Here is a 6,086-nt window from a genome sequence, read left to right as displayed (position 1 = left end):
GTATGTATAGGTATGTATCTGTGACCACAGAATTGCTGTGTATTTAACATGCATCACGTGGTGCTTTACACGTGAACACAGTTGATGCAATCTTGCACTCCAAAGGCAAAGATTATACCAGGCCTTGCAGCCTACTGAGGTACAGGAGCTATATAAAATGCAGCCTCATAATTATCTAGACACATTTGAGAAGTTCTTTATAATTTGAAAATTGCTTTGACTTTTAAAAAAGAAATTTGATGAGCAATTACTCTATAATAATAGATTTTAAAACTTATTATTAAAAAAAATAATGAGGGAAGTGTTTGAACAAATTACCTTTAAGAGAATCTAGGGAGGTTTTTTTTTTTGTTGTTTTTTTCCCCCTCCCTCTGGTCACTCACTTTTCCAGAAGTGAGGAGTAAATGAAAATAGAGATTGCTGTGTTAATTACCCATAACAGTCATATTCATTATTGGTAAAGGAGTTATGGAAATAAGCACTGGCCTGTAAGCCAGGGGATTGGAAGAAAAATGGGAAAGGGGTCTATGTGCTTAAGGCAAACAGAAGATTTCTCTTTTTTTTGCAGTCATTATCTCTTTTGGAGAAGAATTGGTCAATGCTTTCTCCTATTCCCTCTGTTTCTTGATAAAAAATTATCTTAATTTTTTAAAGACCAGCTCCAGGAAGCTTTTCTGACTTAACCTGTATTCATCTCTATCATCTTTTGACTCCGAGATCCCCAAGGCTGGGGCACGTAGAGGGTATATTTATATATATTTTCAGAGCATCACAGAGCATCCTTCCCTCTCACCCAGATCCAGGCCAGCTGGGGAGGCAGGGGGAATGGGCGCTGGAAGTTTCTGCAGAACAGGGGTGTGGAACAGAGCTTAGCTAGCTGCAGATCCTCACATCCTCAAGTTCTTGTCCTGGAACTCCTTCCTCTGGGGTTTCTAACACCTTGGGTCCCTTGGAGATAAAAAGGGTATCGCGTATTTTTTTTTTTCTTCGTAAAAAAATCAATGTAAGAGCTGGTCATAAGAAAATCATGTTCAGGTTTGGGTTTTTTTCTCTTTCTTTTTCTTTCTTTCTTTTTTTTTTTTTAACAGAAGTGAGAGAGAAAGAAAGAAAACAGCAAAAGGTAACAACACATCAATTTGTGATGTGGCGGCGACAGCTGAGAGTATTTAGCTGACGTTGGAAACAATTATCTATCAATCAAATGATCCTCGATTTAAAATTTGTCCAAACAAATATTTACCATGTATGATGAATCTCAGTGTTTCAAGGGGGAATATTAATCTCCTACATGAACAGATCTCAAATATTACTTTATGCTGAGATGATTTTTTTTTAACCCCATTTTAAGCATGTCCTCAACCAGCCAACCAGCCATGATGGCTACTCAACATACTAGAGATTCCTGGAGAAGGACACAACGTTATTCTGGTCCTCAGGAGTTGGAGCCCAGAGTGACGGAGACACCAGCACACTGCCTCCCAGCTGAATGGCCAGTTCACAGCACCAGGATGCCCACTGGATACCAGTCAGCAGGAAAAAAAAATCATGTGACACAGGTAAGGGAGCTTTCTCTCTCAGGATGGAAACCCTGACTCTCAACCACGTGGATCCTCTGCAGCTGGTATGAAGTCTTTTTATGCAGAGTGGCAGGCTCTGGAGGCCCAGTACCTCCACTCCATCCCCACACCTGCTATTGGCCAGCCCTGTGATAGTGGGCTGGTGGCTCTACTGACATTGTGCCTTAGTTTCCTCATTTGGGAAACGGAGAAGAAAATGATAGTACCTACCTCATAGGGATGTTGTGAGGATGAAATATATTACATGGTATTTTCTGAGTGTCACCAAAGTGTGGCATATAGGAAGTGGTCTTAATGTCACTACTATTGCACGGCAGAGTCCAAGTTATTTATATGTCCCTTCAACTGACCAACAACCACAGTAAACCTTGACTTGTAGCTTTGCTCACTAGTAGCATGCTTTCCCTGCCCGTTTTTGGCTTTTTCTGAAGTGTTTTCTTCACCAAGGAAGGCAGACTAGCTCCTTCTTTCTGTGCCTCCCTGGGGGTCTGGCTTTTTCACATTGTCTCCCGAGATACCCTCTTCCTGAGCCTCTGTCTCCTTGAGTTATCTCTAGACATCCACCTGACAACTGTCTCTACCTTATTGATATTCATTAATTAGCATTCGTTTTGCATACCCCTCCCTTAACAAGTCGGATGTAAACTACTCAGTGCTTGGGAGGTCACTAGGGCAGGAGCTGGGAGATTCTGGAGCGGTTACAGGGGGGGAGGTGGTCAGTCTTCTTCCAGTCACTCTGGAGGAAATAGAGACTTTCGAGGTTAGAGCACAAAAACAGGCCCTGATGGCTCCTCAAGATCAGAGAACTCAACAATGCCCCAAGGGATGGAAGAAAAGCTTTCATTTAAGGGGTTGATGCTTCTGTCCCTCCATCAGGCTGTGTGGAAGAGCATGTGCTGGGGTGGAGGGTAAGTATGGACCAGGATCACATCTTGGGCACCTGAGTCCCTGAGGTTTGCTCTTTTTGGATCTCTCCTCTTAGTTTCTCTGGGTCTTATTACAGTGTTCTCTCTTCTCCACCATTATCTCGACTTGTCACATTCATACTTGTCAACTCTGATGAAAAGAGCTAATCCAATTTAATGCAATATCTCCTTGTGGGATTTGGGTTTTAACAATGTTTAAAGATTGCCTCTAGATTGTAGGATGGAGTGACAAACTGGTAGAACACGGGTCATGTTTGGCTCTTGGTTGTCTTGGTTCCATAGTGTGACAATGGAACAAAAACAAATAGATGTTAACAATTAATAGAATTTCCATAAATTTCTGGGGGGGTTTTGGAGGGGGTCTGGCCTCCCTTCTAGGATCTAGGCTTGCCTTCCTCCACCTTCTCTCTCATTGAATTTCTAGAAACTCTAGGGTTTTTTTAAAGTCCAGTTTTTAAAAACACTTTTTAACAAGGGTTCGTTCTCAAATATCTGCCATCTAAGACCAAGACACTAAGGCCCTCCACCATCCTAGATACTGGGGATTTTTTCGGAAGAGACAGTCTGGCCCAAAATGACCCACAGGCTAGGATATAAATATGTTTGGAATTTTTACTTTCTATTTTTAGGTTTATTAGAAAATGTATATTTGCATCGATTGTTTAATATAAATATGTACAAGGAAACACATCTATATTGGGACGCATGTTCAAACATTTTTGACTGATGGTGTACATGATCAAACATGAAGACCCTTGTTGCTACACTCTGGTATACTTGGGAACAGTTGTCAAAAGGCAAATGCATGCAAAACACATGTTAATTCATGAATAACAAATAAGCCAGATGGAGCTGTAGCAAGGATGCCAGGAGATAGATAGCTCAAGGAAACAGGGACAAGCACCAGGAGAGGGAGAGCAAGGAGAAAGAAAGAAAACAAAAAGACATGGGTACTAGTGAACATGAGCTTAACCACCCTCTCCATATGCCCCCATGCTCTATAACTAATTCTGTTTGCTATGGCAAAAGTCCACATGGGAGATAGAAAAGTCTCTTCTGTAGCACATATGGAATTCTTGCTACATGGGTATGGAGCTTGGAGGAAGCTTAGATATCTATTCCGATAGGTCACTTTACCCATTGGGAAAGTCAGTCCTCAACATTTAAGCAGTTGGCCCAGAGTCATTAGCAAGGCTTCATTCTTTGTAGATATACAGGGTCATTTCAGGTTTCTGGGAAGTGACCAGTTACCAGTACATCTAGAAAGTTCTTTTTTTTTTTTTAAGATTTTATTTATTTATTAGAGAGAGAGAGTGGGGAGGAGTAGAGGGAGAAAGAGAGTATCTCAACCAGACCTCAGACTGAGTGCAGAGCCCAATATAGGGCTCGATCTCATGACTGAGATCATGTAGGGCTCAATCTCATGACCCTGAGATCATGACCCACACTGAAACCAAGAGCTGATTACTCAACTAACTGAGCCACCTAGGCACCCTGAGAGTATAGTTCTTAGATACCACCAATAAGAGATGTATCCCTTATTGGGGATCTATTCATACCATTTCTATGAATATAAGATGGGGTTCCCTGCTCTTTTACATGGTGAAGCCAGGCCACCTGTCGTCTTATCAGCTGTATTCAGGGAAAGACATACTGGCCTGGGTGAAACTCAAGGAAGGGCTTTTGACACAGTGAATAAGGACCGGGCAGTGGGGTCAAGTTCCAGGGTGTGAACTCAGGTTAAGCAGTTAGTATGCCCACCTGTAAAATGGAGAGAAGTATAGAACCCACCTCCACAGGCTCTTGGCAAGACTAAATGAGGTGCTACGGGTGAAATACGTAGCATAGGCTCTAGCCAAGGAAAGGGGCCCAGGGAATGGTAGATATTATCTGATGCAAATTGATCTCAGAATGTCAGTGCTCAGCTGCTGGTGCATGACTCACACATGGGGAGGTGGTGGCAGCTGGAGCTTCCTCCAGAGTGGCACCTTCTTCAGTATCTGATACACTGGAGCCCTCCGTCTTCATTGCCAGGAGCAATCTCCTTGGGGCACCCCAAGTCATCTGCAAGGAGTCAAGGAGTGAAATGACAGCTTGACAAGGCTGATCATGGAGGCCCAGGAGGAGTCCTGTGCCCTCCAATCAGGACTGATGACCTGGAATTAACTGAGAAGGACACTGCCCAGGAAAGCACCTATGGCTGAACAGAGAGACTATAGGTCTGGAGTCTCATCAAGAAGGAAGTCTTGCTTTCTTGTGGGAAGAGACACTGGATGTTCTATGGGACAGAGTATGCTCTTGGCTCTGGCCGGGGCAGCTAGCATTTGGTTTACGAGACCTTTGGAGGGGGATTGGTGGGGGGAGTTGACGAGGAATTTGCTTGAGTTTTGGTGTAGAAAGACCTCTCGCATTCCTTTCCCCTAATTTCTCCATCCCCGAGGCAGTTGGCTGGGACAGGCCAAGGACTCCTGTGTGGCCCAAGGAAAGGATCGGCCTCTGAAATCTCAGCCCGCCTTCTGCTCTGGAAGCTCCCTCCTCTGTGGCTCCTGCTTTGGGTGCCAACATCCCCTGTAGGGGGCAGATGGGAAGCTCGCCCTGCCTCACCACTACAACCATTTTGCACAATGGTGGCATCTTTTCACACTCTAGGTCAAATCCGGAGACTCCAAAGAAGCTTTCTCTACCCTTTACGTGAAGAGTACCCCTGGGGTCTTGCTGGCCCCCTGAGTCTGGCTCTCTGTGTCCTTGTTCTTTGCAATGGAATGAGCCCAAAGGCCAGTGGTGAGGGATGTGTGGCAGGGGAGGACACTACCTCCCAGATCAAATTCCAGGCAGAGAAGAGGTGAGGGTTGGGGTACTGACTGGGGCGGGGGCGGGGGGGGGCGGGGACCCAGCTCAAAAAGACAATGCTGGGATTGGTGAACCCCTTCAGCCTAGTGCCACCCTGTGCTTTCCCAGACGCCGGGCATCCTTCCCAGTGCCATTCCGGGAAGGGTGCTGGCTCCTTTTCCTTAGCGTGGCTCCCTTTATCAGTCTGGAATAGGAACTTCTAAAACCCCATTAACTAGTAATCACTCAGGGCCAGTGAGGGCGCCTCCACCACCCCAGGGATATCCAATTAGCAAATCATGATCCGGCCCTCCAGTGAAAGAAGTCAGACCCATTATCTGTGATGTCCTCAATTAGAGTGTTTATTCATGAAAGACTGCACTGAGCTGGCCAGCCAGGCGGCTCCTTCCTCCCCAAAACCAGGCCAGCTTCAACATCTCTTCCCACCCCCACCCCAGCCCCGTCACCCCCGCAGGCCCCCGCTACAGTCTGCCCAAATCACGAGGAGTTCTGCTAGCAGCGGGATGGAAGAGTCAAATTCTTCAGGTTTGGTCATGCCTGACTTGAGTTCCCTGGTTTGTGTTCCTTTTTTTTTTGGGGGGGGGGATGGGGGGGAATAAATGAGCAGACACCAGAGCATGGCTGTGATTTCATTATTATTTATCCATCTTACTGCGGCAATAAAGCTGGCATTTATCAGACACGGAAGAGGCCCCAGTTCCGGGGTCCACTCCTGCCCCTTTCTGCTTATGTT

This window comes from Canis lupus, chromosome 5 (genome assembly GCF_048164855.1).
Source record: "Canis lupus baileyi chromosome 5, mCanLup2.hap1, whole genome shotgun sequence".
NCBI lineage: Eukaryota > Metazoa > Chordata > Mammalia > Carnivora > Canidae > Canis > Canis lupus.
The sequence above is the reverse complement of the archived record's forward strand: the minus strand, read 5'-3'. Positions refer to the sequence as shown.